At 39.9% G+C, this 13,509-nt stretch overlaps 1 protein-coding gene across 5 annotated transcripts in view; it reads right to left on the bottom strand.

Moving 5' to 3' along the window:
* The window catches only part of HDAC7 (histone deacetylase 7), a 462,267-nt gene that overhangs the window by 340,143 nt on the left and 108,615 nt on the right, over positions 1–13,509 (bottom strand). For 3 of the 5 annotated variants that reach the window (XM_077483760.1, XM_077483757.1, XM_077483761.1), the window contains one exon: positions 8,059–8,111. The exons of the other annotated variants lie outside the window; for them this stretch is intronic. The gene's annotated coding sequence lies outside the window, so the exon portion shown is untranslated. The remainder of the gene's footprint in view (positions 1–8,058; positions 8,112–13,509) is intronic. 5 annotated transcript variants of the gene reach the window in all.

Below are 13,509 nucleotides of genomic sequence, written 5' to 3'. Positions count from 1 at the left end.
TGGAGTCCCATAGACTATAATAGGTTTCTAAAGTTCACACGAAGTATGCTATATACTAGTTCCGTCGAATCTTCTTTATACATTCGACAGACACCATAAGCCTTCAAAGACAGATTCGACCATAATTCATGTGGATTTTCGGACAAATTCAATTTTTGAACGAAAAACAAAATAAATAAAAACGAATTTCGGGAGTAACTAAATAAATAAATTTTCTGGACGAAAACGAAATTCCGAAACAAAATATTTTACTCTGCACGTGTCTATACAACACTCTGTACTATCAAAAGTTGAAATGATATCTCTTTGTACTGCAATGTATAATTTTAGAAAAATGTTATAAATAAACATCTCCTTGCTCCTGTTTACCTCCAAACTTCTAAAATGCCTAGTCTACAATTGTCTGACTTTCACCCACTTTCACCCACTATAATCCACTGAAACTGCCTTACTAAAACTCGGTAATGGCTTGTTAACTGATAAAATCAATGGCTGGTACTTCATACACATCCTATTAGACATTTCTGCTGCTTTTGAAATAGCCACTCCTCAAAAAGTTCACTTACTTGGACTTTAAGACTGCTATTTACTAGCTCTTCTCCTACATCTCCAGCATCTAAGCGCTCCTCTGTCCTTGGACCCCTTCTATTCTCTTTCTACATTTCCACTCTTGATCAGTTGATAACCTCCATGGCTTTAAATATCATCTCTTTCTTGATGACACCCAAATCCATATTTCTACTCCTCAGCTCACTCCTTCAGTTTACTCGTGCATCACTAATTTACTAACTGAAATATTAGTATAATTTTCACACCACTTTATAAAATGCAGTCCAAAACTAACCTCATTGTGAGAAGTCAACACTACAAATGTTACTGTAGTGGATGACATTTGGGACCAAATCTCACGTGCTTTGTAAATTTTGTTTTTGTCTCAGGACCTTACAGTACTGAGGGTTAATTGTGTAGGTAAGCCTTAACACCAGTCTGGCCAGGCCATGATTTATGTTCTGCCTGGTCATGTGAGCGGTGAGGTACACATGACAGGTGAGAACCAGGCTTGGTTGGAAGTTTGGGTATGGCCCTTTTGGAGCCAATCAGCGGGAGTGCCGGGCCCGCTGAGGAGTCTGGAAGGGGGTCACGGGTTCGGGGTTCCAGAGTTGTTCGAGAGACCTGTGTGGTCTGTTCTGGTTCCAGGACCGGGGTATCCCAGTGAGGGGTCCCGGTCATGGGTGTTTGACATTTTCCTGTCAGTGGCCCCTGTTAGACCCGACTGGTCAGGGGTAGGGACCCGTCTGTTCCCGAGTCTCGGAACCTGCTGGTCCGAGGCGCTGTAACTGAGGGAGGATTCAGAGTGTCCGGGTGTGCTCTCAGCTTGGAGGGGCACCACAGCTTGTGAAAGTGACTGGGGGAGGACGATTCGGAGGAGGGCCGACAAGTGGCATCCTGATAAGTGCCTGGTTACTGAGTTGGGAAGGACATTGATGAGTCCACACTTTTTCAGTACTTCAAAGGAAGCGGGAAACATTGCAGGTACAGTTGGAAAAAGGTTCCTGTTTATCTTCAGTTGATTGTTCAAGTTTGAGTCAACGTGCTGACTGCCATGACCTCTGGCTAGAGGTCTGTTCACTCTTAAAGTACCCAGCTGCGAGTGGCTACTCTCTGGGTGGAAATAGAGACTTTGTTAAACCTGCAGTTCAAGGTACCTGAGTTCTTCACCCGTGCCCTCTGTTCCCAAAGAGACTGTGTTTGTGAGAGTTCTACTGCAAAATAAAACCTTTTGAAAGGACTTTATCTGTGTCAGTGTACAAGTCGTTGGGTATCAACCCTGGGAACCCCTAGAAGTGGAGGAGCAGGCCAGGAGAAGGTAACCGGTAAGCCCATTAAGTCAAGGCCGCCCTGCAATGGGTTATGGCCGCTACATTACAATGAACAGAAGGTTATACTTTTATAACTGTGGTTTGTCATGGGAAACCAGAATCCATATTACAGAAATATATACATTTAGAGACAGAGAAGGTAAACTATAAGGACACAGAACAATATTCACATACTTTTTTGGAGCAATAACAAGAAGGACCCAGCCAGGCTGCACTGGAAAGCATGGCTATATTATACATAGAAAGTGTTACTGACAGCAACATTTCTGGGTTAGATGTATGAACACAGTCTACCAACCTTCCACATCTCCCTAAGTTGCAGACCACCCTCTTATCGTGGCCATCTTGTCTCTTAGGAAGAATTCAAATCTAAAGATAAATCAAGATGGCTAGAGAACCTTGCCAAACATTTTCAGCTTTGAGTGTCAACCATCTCCATCCTCTAGTACCCCCACAAATCTCTGCTTGGAATCTATGGCCTAATCAGAGGTACACTGGTTGCCAAGCACATAGATATCCAACACCAACTCCAAAAATATTTAAATTAGCCAAAAAGCAGCGCTGATTGCAAAATATTGGGAAACTGTTTTCTAAATCTGTCAGCACTAAATTTACATAGCTACCAAGACTGTTGTCATAAATAATGGAGTCTTTAGGTATTTCTACTGAAGCTGCTGTTATGACTCTCTTTTTGAATTCCTATGGCATGATGACTGCTCTGGAGTATGGACCCAGTTACTTCCCAACTATATATTTATGAGAGTACTCTATATGGTGCCCGGTAAAACAGGCAAAAACTGGATGTTTTCACAAAGTGGTTGAAAGTTGGCTTGTGTTTAAGTAGGATTCTGCTTTGGGTACATTGTAGCTATAATATCATGCTATTTTAACATTCAACATTATAATTCCTGAAGATTCTATTTTCTAGTGACTGTTTGCTTTTATTAGGCTTATGCTGCATTAATCAAAGCCGCTCTTCCTTATCTCTGATGATGCTAAACAGATGGGGGACAAATAATTTGATCTATGCGTAAAAGTGCTGTAAATTCCTATGTTTTCTCCCGATCGTTGCTCCCTGAACTCCGCTGTGCCCAGTTGGAAGTCGTTAGACTTTGTTGGCCCACCAGATGGAACCTTTAAATGTGTTGCAATGTGAGAGATGTGTGTCATATGTAACGTTTTTCATGGGCAGTAATGTAGTCACAGCTGTGCAGCACATTTGCGTTCTCTAGAACAATGCAGACATATCTATTTCCTCACTTTTAGCGAGGAACAATGCTATGAAAAGGAAGATAACTAACTGTTATGTGGATTTATGGGGGACATAGTTCCAAAGAAACATTAATTGCTTTAAACGTCTCACAGCACTCATAAGAAACTAAGTTTATTATGTTGCTTTAATAAATTAACAAGAAATAATGACATGTTCAGGCTTATTCAGTGAGTCAACGTAAAGAGCGCTCATGATGAGAAATTGCAGTAAGCCCTAAAAAAACGAATCATCTTTTCAGTGATCTGACAACAAGAACATAAAACCTGTCTAGTTATTATGGGTCACTTTACTTTTATTTCTAATTAAACTGCCTTGTTTGATAAGCTGCTTTGCTAGTGTACATTATAGACAAATCACATTTTAAAGGGATCTTTCTTTTTGGGGAGGAACCATGCACAGACATACAGTCAGGTCCATAAATATTGGGACATCAACACATTTCTAAGCTTTTTGACTCTATACACCACCAGAATGGATTTAAAAGGAAACAAGATGTGCTTTAACTGCAGACTTTCAGCTTTAATTTGAGGGTATTTACATCCAAATCAGGTGAATGTTGTAGGAATTACAACAGTTTGTATATGTGCCTCACACTTTTTAAGGGACCAAAAGTAATGGGACAGATTAACAATCATCCATCAAACTTTCACTTTTCAATACTTGGGTGCAAATCCTTTGCAGTCAATTACAGCCTGAAGTCTAGAACACATAGACATCACCAGACGCTGGGTTTTATCCCGGGTGATGCTCTGCTGGGCCTCTACTGCAACTGTCTTTAGTTCCTGCTTGTTCTTGGGGCATTTTCCCTTAATTTCTGTCTTCAGCAAGTGAAATGCATGCTCAATCAGATTCAGGTCAGGTGATTGACTTGGCCATTGCCTAACATTCCACTTCTTTCCCTTAAAAAACTCTTTGGTTGCTTTCGCAGTATGCTTCGGTCATTGTCCATCTTCACTGTGAAGCGCCATCCAATGAGTTCTGAAGCATTTTGCTGAATATGAGCATATAATATTGCCCGAAACACTTCAGAATTCATCCTGCTGCTTTTGTCAGCAGTCACATCATCAATAAATACGAGAGAACTAGTTCCATTGGCAGCCATACATGCCCACGCCATGACACTACCACCACCATGCTTTACTGATGAGGTGGTATGCTTTGGATCATGAGCAGTTCCTTTTCTTCTCCATACTCTCCTCTTCCCATCACTCTAGTACAAGTTGATCTTGATCGCATCTGTCCACAGGATGTTGTTCCAGAACTGTGAAGGCTTTTTTAGATGTTGTTTGGCAAACTCTAATCTGGCCTTCCTGTTTTTGAGGCTCACCAATGGTTTACATCTTGTGGTGAATCCTCTGTATTCATTCTGGTGAAGTCTTCTCTTAATTTTTGACTTTGGCACACATACACCTACCTCCTGGGGATTATTCTTGATCTGGCCAACTGCTTTGAAGGGTGTTGTCTTCAACAGGGAAAGAATTTTTCGGTCCACCACAGTTGTTTTCCATGGTCTTCTGAGTCTTTTGGTGTTGCTGAGCTCACCGGTGCGTTCTTTCTTTTTAAGGATGTTCCAAACATTTGATTTGGCCACACCTAATGTTTTTGTTATTTCTGATGGATTTGTTTTGTTTTTCAGCCCAATGATGGCTTGCTTCACTGTCACAGCTCATTGGATGCCATATTGAGAGTTGACAGTAACAGATTCCAAATGCAAATAGAACACTTGAAATTAACTTTAGACCTTTTATCTGCTCCTTGTAAATGGGATAATGAGGGAATAACACACATCTGGCCATGCAACAGCTGAGCAGCCAATTGTCCCATTACTTTTGGTCTCTTAAAAAGGGGGAGGAACATATACAAACTGTTGTAATTCCTACACCTGATTTCACCTGGTTTGGATGTAAATACCCTCAAATTAAAGCTGAAAGTCTGCAGTTAAAGCACATTTTGTTTGTTGCATTTCAAATCCATTGTGGTAGTGTATAGAGCCAAAAAGATTAGAAATGTGTCAATGTCCCAATATTTATAGACCTGACTGTATATTCTTCATAACTCCTGTTTACTTCCTTGCTTTCGTCTGAGTGGGGAAGGCATTTCACAGCTGGAGTCAGTGATTAATGTATGCCTGCCTGTGTCTTCCAATGTCTTTCTGTATTTGGAAAAATCCATTTGTTTCTAATATTTCTGTATTTGGCAATAGTAATAGTCGTTCTGTATTTGTCAATATCCATTTAGTTTGTATGTACCTGTTCATAGGCACCATTGTGTTTCTGTCTTACTGTATCTTTTATTCTGTGTAAGCTTTAGGTGATGTCAAACAAGTGACGTAGTCACTGCATCAATGGCTGTAACAGAAGATGTCACAACACTCTGGGCCAGGTAGCAGCCCAAATAGGATCATTTCAATGAACTGTTTAGGCAGAATCTCAAACTATAAAGCTTCTGGAAAATTGTGTTAATTTGTCAATTCACAAATATGACCATATGTGCCCTGGTTTGGGTTGGTCATACGAGAATGGCTAGACATAATTGCATGATCCCAGTGTCTTGCAGTGTCTTCTGGGACAGTTTTTGCTCTAAACAGTAGCACTCTATTCATACACGTTCTCCAGTTAAGGGCAATGTTGGAGGAAAGATGAGCTATGCACAGACAGGTCCCAGTGCTGGGGACAACAACCAGTATCAGGCAAACATCGAACCTACTCACTTAATTTGTCCTGTGCTTAATATATGGATAAAAATTTCACATTTCTCATCAGTACTGTTTGCACACTTTCTCTGTCAGGAGCGTGTAACCCTCCTGTTCCTTGGCATCCTGGTTTCAGCTGAACTTTTTACTCCTCCTATCTGACTGTCTGCCTGTGTGCTGACTGATGTAGACACAATCTCTGTATGAAGACAAAACCTGTTTTATGCCTGCTAAGCCCATAGTGTCATGCTTGTGATAGTGTTTGCAACACATGCTTCAACCTCCCTGATTGCCTGCCTTGTTTCCGTACCTTGGCCTTTGCCTTCTCCTGATCCTGCCTGCTTGCCTTTAGAGAAAGGGGGCTGCTATAGGTGAAGAACACAGAGCCAGCTATAGTCCCTGACCATCAATGCTAGGAGTAGGTGTGACATCCTCATAGACAAATCCCCATAATCAAATAATTCCCACAGCCCTAAACAGCTGGATTGTAATGTCTATGGGCACCTTTAGACTTGGTGAATTAAAAAAAATTAAGCATAAAATGTATAGCCAAAACCTTGTCAAGTTTCGTTGCTGTCTGTGTCTCTGCTGAGGGGATTCACCTCTCTATTTGTCTCGGTGACCATTGTCACAAAGATAGATAATGATGATATGATGATAAATGATAAATCAAAATCTTCTTTCGCTAGAAGAAGACATGAGGAGGAATCTTCCAAAGATGACACCTGTTCCGGTGACAAGCGATTAAGAGATTTACACTAATTTTGTGGAGATTTCCTGCTACTTTGTACTGTAGTTCTGTCTACACAACAGACGATGAAGGTAAATTATTATTATTATACAAGTTTTATATAGCGCCTACAAATTGCTCAGCACTTTACAAAATAAAAACCCATCAATGGGGCAAGGACAGCAAAAAATTTTACTTACAAGGTTTTTTACCCTTCCCTGTTCTATCCAAAACAAATACAAGGTTTGGATATAAATATACTTTGAGTTTAAAAATAATCGCAATGTGCTGGTGGTCACATAATTCCTCTGTAAAGCCTAATGCCCAAAAAAAGAAAAAAGAGGAAAGAGGGTACATTGGTAACCCTAGTGATCTTGTAGTTTGTAATTTTCCGTACAATCTCAAAAGACATAAAGCATAGGCCTGCTTATGTTTACTGCCACAATGGCATAACACTAATGTCCTATGCCCAGACATAGCTGTCACTCTGCTGATCTACCCGACTTGACTATACGGATGCTAAAAATTTTACCACCATGCTTGATTACTCTGTACTTCTCCAATCACCATCCCTCTAATCCCTATTGCCTCTGTTTTCTAATTAGTATTTCCCGTGAACCATCATCATTCTACCTGATGCTGGATTGTCTGGCTAAGCCACCAGGACATGTGGACTTTCTCATTCCTTCTCTACCATCAAGTTGAGAGTGGGTCACACATGTCAAGAAAAATGCCTCTAGGTTTTCTCTTCTTGCTGTGCTAGACAGTAGATCTTCTGTTTTCTGAAATTTTCACTAAAGTACCCATGTATTGTCAAGAACTCTTTTTTCTGTGTCTCTTCTGTCTCCCATAGCTATCAACAATATCAGTACTAAAATATATGCGCTGCTTCTTATGCAGGCCATACATGGTCGAATTTTGAACAAATTTTCTTTTCAAAATCAGAAAGTTCGTTTTTTTGTGATCCGATGATGCCTCCATTGATTTTCGAAATTCGCCCGACAAAGCCTTCAATTTCACCTCATGTTGCTACAGAAAAGAATTTTCTTTTCTCTCTGTAAAAATTAAATTTCTTGCACGATTCTCCCATCATTGATTAGAAAATCGTTTGTTTTTCAAAAAATTTCCAACATGTACGATTCCTCAAATTTGATTTCCGCACGAAAATCGGCTGTTGCTGCAGCCCACTAATGGTGCGAAATTCGTACGAAAATTCTTAGATATGATTTTCGAAAGAAAATTCTTTCGAAATCCGAACCGCGTATGGCCAGCATTAGGGACCTATTTATGAAGAATGGTGAAATAACTGCTTTCCTTTGGATACATTGTTCATCATTCTTCATCACATCTTGCTTTCTTATCATTCAGTTTATCAAAAAATGTACATGGAGAGTTGTGCTACAAACGTGGAGTGTAAAACAAGTGAAGAAAACAGGAAAATATTGGCAAAGTATGATGAATATTAATAAAGTAAAAGTTGTACCACTGAAGGAAAATGTTGCCTCTCCAGCTTCATATACTCCTTGCTGATTTTTTCTGTGAAAAAACAGAGGAAAGTATTTTACTAAGTGATGAAATATATATTTGAAAAACAATTTGGCCCTTATTGTATTATTTCCCTTTGTTTTGTTGAAATATGGCAAAAATAAGTAGAGAATGGGCCAGCTTTAGAGCAGTTTTATAATAGGCAATGCTATCAGAAAAGATATTTCCAGTGAAAAAAATAGCACAATGTCAATATTGAATTTTTGTTTCTAAATCATATAATAAATATAATAAGATTTAAAAAAGAAAAGCAAAATATAAAAATAAGAGCAGGCAAACAATAAATAGACCCATAAGATTCCCTATAGCAAACAGATGAAAGCAGTTCATTGGTTCCTGCCTTTTCCAAATTTGCAGATGGATGATGCTATACAGGCTGACGACAGAGCTAAGTTGGCCATGCACATTGGACAATGAACATTGAATGATGTCGACGGGGTCCAACATTGGCCAAGCCAGCAGAAATTGACCAAAATGTGAACATTATATAGTTGGCTTTAAGCTTGTGGTTAAACTTGTGATTAGGAAAGATACTGAATCAAGTGTACATTAGTACAATCCTTAGTCTATATTAGGCTTCTTATCAGTGTTAGTATCAGACGTGTGATTAGACTTCAGCTCAGACACATCGTCTCTCAAACTTCTGCATGTCTAGCTTCCTGGTATAGAATTATGTCATAAATATGTGAACAGACGTGTACATTTTACGGTAAAGAGAAACACTACTACCTTCACAATTTATTTTGCCTTTTTAGACTAAGGCATCTTTCATACAGGCAGTGTTTGCTCAGTCTCAGCAGGGAATTCTAGAATGATCGCCTACTGAGTCGGATCAGAATGGTATGGATGTCACATTTGTGTCCATTTTGAAATTTCCACCTTTGAAAAATACCAATGGGTAGGCAGATGTAAGTGGACTGGCATATGCCTATATCCACCCACTTCTGGTCCAGTTAGTAAAAAAGGACCTGAATGTAAACTTGCTGTACCTGAAAAGACTTGGAAGTGGGCTGATGTAGGCAGACGCAAGTCTGCTTAAACCTTTCCACTCATAGGGATGTATTGCTGCTCATTCTGATTCATGTCAAAGGACAAAAAACAGACAGATGGACAGCCCTTATGAAAGGACCCTTGCAGTGCCCCCTTCTCCAAGGATTGTTTTGTTTAGGGGTTCCAGAATAAGGAGAAATACGAATTTCCTGCTTTAGCTGGCTCCCTCTGTCTGTGTGACTGGCCCAGCCTACTCTCTAAGCTGCTCATGGCTAAAGTTGTATGGTCAGTCCCTCCACATACAATGAAGAGTTAATAGCACTCTATTGTTTGTGATGACGCAGAGGAGGCCTGCAAGAGCATGGAATAGGGTAAGTAATAGAGCTTCTTCCTCTACCAATGTAGAAATAAGCATTTACCCTTGCAGTGCAAGGAACCTCACTGCAAGGGTATTCGTGTGTTTCAGCCAGCAGTTCAGCTTTAAAGTGGTTCTAAAGCAGAGGTCTCAAACTGGTGGCCCTCCAGCTGTGGCGAAACTACAAGTCCCATGAGGCATTGCAAGGCTGACAGTTACAAGCATGACTCCCACAGTCAGAGGCATGATGGGACTTGTAGTTTTGCAACAGCTGGAGGGCCACCAGTTTGAGACCCCTGTTCTAAAGCCTAAATAGTTTTTACCTTAATGCATTCCTTGCATTAAGGTACAAAATGTTTAGGCATCAGTATTGGACCCTCACCCCTCTTTTACTTGCCTAAACCCTCATTTGATCCAGCACTGTGCACATCTACATCTCTTCTCTCCCCTGACTTACGGTTCTCACTGGCTTTGCTGGGACACCGGGGGCTATTGGCTCCCACTGCTGTCAATCAAAGTCAGTGTCAAGGGAGCGGGGGGCAGGGCCGAGTCATGCTGTCTGTGTCAATGGATGCAGATGTGGAGCTCGGAAGGGAGCACAAGCAAGCATCCCATGGGGACACTGGACAGAGAAGAAAGGCAAGGAGCACTGGCGAGGGACACAAGAAGAGGAGATTCATTAAGTATAGACATGTTTGTTTTGTTCTTTTTTCCTTTATAATCACTTTAAGTATATTGGAGAAAATATTTCATTATGATCCATGATGATACAGTAGATTCAACGGGCCTTAGGGCCATGTAAATTCACATAGTATATGTGGTGCAAATTGTATTCTAGAACAGTGATTACTACCCAGTTCTGGATGCATACACAGAGTTTACATTTCAGTTATATCTTTTCTTTGCTGGGACCTCAGAAACACACACCTCTGTAAGCACCTAGAGCTTGGAGAAGATTACTGACATCATGGATCACCTGACCAACAGGCTAGGACCTCTGAGCTCTTTTTTTCAGTTTGGCATTGAGACAGAGATATCACATTATTTTGTTAGAGTGTGACTTTTCATTTATGGATGTTTTATTACTAGTTCACAGTAATTCACAAACCCCTAAACAGAAAAATACAGCTTGTTCAGTCTGTGTTATAATAAGCAATGACAAATTCCTTTTTGAGTTGTGGGAAAAGGCTAGTTTAAGTCATTAAACAGTTGACCATTGTCCTTAGGGCTAGTATTACATAAAGACAGGATATTTGTGTTTCTGATTGCTGTGCTTCAGTCGGACTAGAGGTTAATGATGAAAATCATCACATGTTTAGACAATTTGTTTTGCAGTTCTTAATTATTTCTTGGAAGTTAAATCGTTTTCAGGCATATAGGTAGCATAGCACAACCCAAAAAAGGAATATAGGATTACAACAAATTGCTTGATGTCTTCGTTCAAAAACATAAGGTCTCGATCAACAACTTCTTCAGTCTAAGCCCTTGTACACACGGTCGGAGAATCTGTCGGAATGAGTCTTATCGGACCGTGACGTCAGATAATCCGACTGTGTGTGGTATGCATCAGACTGATTCCGTCCGAATCTCCGTCCGACCCAATTTTCCAACATGTTGGAAATATTTCCCGACCAACTGGGCCGGACGGACCTAATCCGATCATGTGTAGAGCATTTTCATCGGACCAAGTGCCACGCATGCTCAGATCAAATTCCTACATCAAAGCTATTGGCTACTAGCCTGAATGTAGTCCCATCGTAACGAAATTACGTCATCACGTTCTGAAAGATCGGATTTTTTGCCAACTTGGCCCGACCGTGTGTATGCAACAGTTTCGGACACAATCCGTTGGACTAAATCCCACGGGCAAAATCCGACGGATTTGGTTGGCAAAATCTCCGACCGTGTGTACGTGGGCTAAGACAAAATACTTATTTAGGATACAGAAATTACTCACATTTGCTTCCTTTTGGTCTATTAAAAATACTATTGAAGCATAACATTTTGCCCCATATATTCCAAAAGAAAAGATGCACATGGATGACATCTTCATAGGCAAAACATCAATCAGCAAAAAGGCACATGGTCCCATACCTAGGACCGCCCATTTATAAATTGGAAGAGCTTTATTATGTCTGATAAGTACAAAAAAGGCCCGTTGATACTGCAAAAAATCCAGAAATGTTATGTGTCTTGTGCACTCTTTCTGCCCAGGTTAACTCTGTGCAGTCCAGATTACCTCTCCTTTATGAGGATGAGGCATTGGGGAGATGTTCTTTAGTGCTAGCACTTCTTCTCTAAGGGTGTCAACTCAACTTCTCCAAAGATATGGTACAGTCAGTTAGCAATGTCACCCTAGGACAAGAACATGTGTTACTGGCAGAATGCTCCTTGTCAACAAATGAACTGATTGGCTGTTTGTACTGCTTCTTCCTCTCCCAGTTCTAGTATACTCGGACTGCTATTGGCTGATACAAAGTCGAATTCCAGTACTTACACAGTTTGAATGCAAAAATTTGGTTTAGTGTGCTTTCTGCCCAGAACACTGGATGCAAGGGCCACAAATACACAAATAAACAGTCATATACACTTTTCTAATTGTAGGCAGCCCAATTTGTTTATAATTTTGTTGCTGGGGTGCTTATTGGGTGTTCCTCTATGTATCTAATATTTTAGACCCTTGTAATCAATTCCAGTAAATGTTGGCAAAGTATTGCCTTTTTTTAAATTTTATTAAGTAGTTAAAAAAAATTCCTAAACAAAAATCCCCAAACTTTTTTTTTAATAAGTACTTTTGAATGAAATTAGTCATATCATTGAATGTAGTGATGAGCATGTTTGTACAAATGCACTAGTCTACTAGTGTATGGCCAGCTTTACTTACCTTACCTTACCTTATCTATCACTCCCCTGGCAGCTGGTGATCCTCTTCTCCCTGACTGCATGCGTACAATGCAGGGCTAATGGCTCTGTATTGTACTTGATTATGGCAGAGTACCTAAGACCACTGGAGAGCCTTAGAGGGAAGGATGCTGAGACAATTATATAGTGTGCAGGAAAGGGAGTAAGTAAAAGTTCTTGCCTCACTGCAAGGGAGGATTTTTTTTCTGCATGGAGTTCTGCTTTAATGTAGAATGTTTTCAGTTTGGATAGAGTAAGGTAGGGTTATTACTAGGGTTGCACTGATACTAGTTTTGGTATCGGTATTGGTGCTGATACCGAGCATTTGCACAAGTATCTGTACTCGTGCAAATCCACGATACCTGAAGCCGATACTTTTAGGCTCGGTTATTTGAGCTGTCAGTGGGTCTCCCCTGTTGACAGCTAAAGTTATAAAGAAGTCTGGTAATTGGAGCAGTCAAAAAAAAGCAGCCGACAATGTTTATTAACAACATTGCTCAACCGATGAAACACTAAAATAAAAAGAAACATTGTTTCCTTTTTAATCTTTCTGTTTCTTCATCTACAGATCAAAGGGATGAATAAATATTCCTCTGTTTAACCCCTTATAAACCCTTAATTTACTCTAATCAGCCTTAACTAACTCCTTATTCTCCTCCGTTTAATTATTTTGATGCTTTTTTGTTTTTGTTCATGTCTATTTTATAAACGATAAACAATTAAATATATATATAAATATATAAATATATATATATATTTATTTCATTTGTAAACAACTTTTCAATGCTTTGTACCATTGCTGACAGCTGAAGTGAAAACAAACCAGTTGCGGTAGTATCGGTAATTGGTATTGACGAGTACTAAAAAAAAAGTATCAGTACTCGTACCCGTTATAAAAAATAAAATGATCCCTAGTTACAACCCGTTTTTTTTTTTTTTTCGCCATCTGTGTCCCATTACAGAGATTTCCCTTCACTTTCTGTCACATAGCCAAACAGGAAGTGAGAGGAAATCCCTGCAAATTAAAGGAATTACTTGGGGACCCCCAGAGAAACCAGAACTAATGTCCCCCGTTGTAAGATTTATTTTATTACTTTTCAAAATTTGGGATCTTCTTTTACTTTCACTTTCAATGATAATGGT

The sequence above is a fragment of the Lithobates pipiens genome, unplaced genomic scaffold (assembly GCF_037356315.1).
Source record: "Lithobates pipiens isolate NorthernLeopardFrog02 unplaced genomic scaffold, aLitPip1_a1.2 Scaffold_16, whole genome shotgun sequence".
In the NCBI taxonomy this organism is placed as follows: Eukaryota; Metazoa; Chordata; class Amphibia; order Anura; family Ranidae; genus Lithobates; species Lithobates pipiens.
Note: the sequence above shows the minus strand (reverse complement) of the source record. Positions and strands in the feature narration are given on the sequence as shown.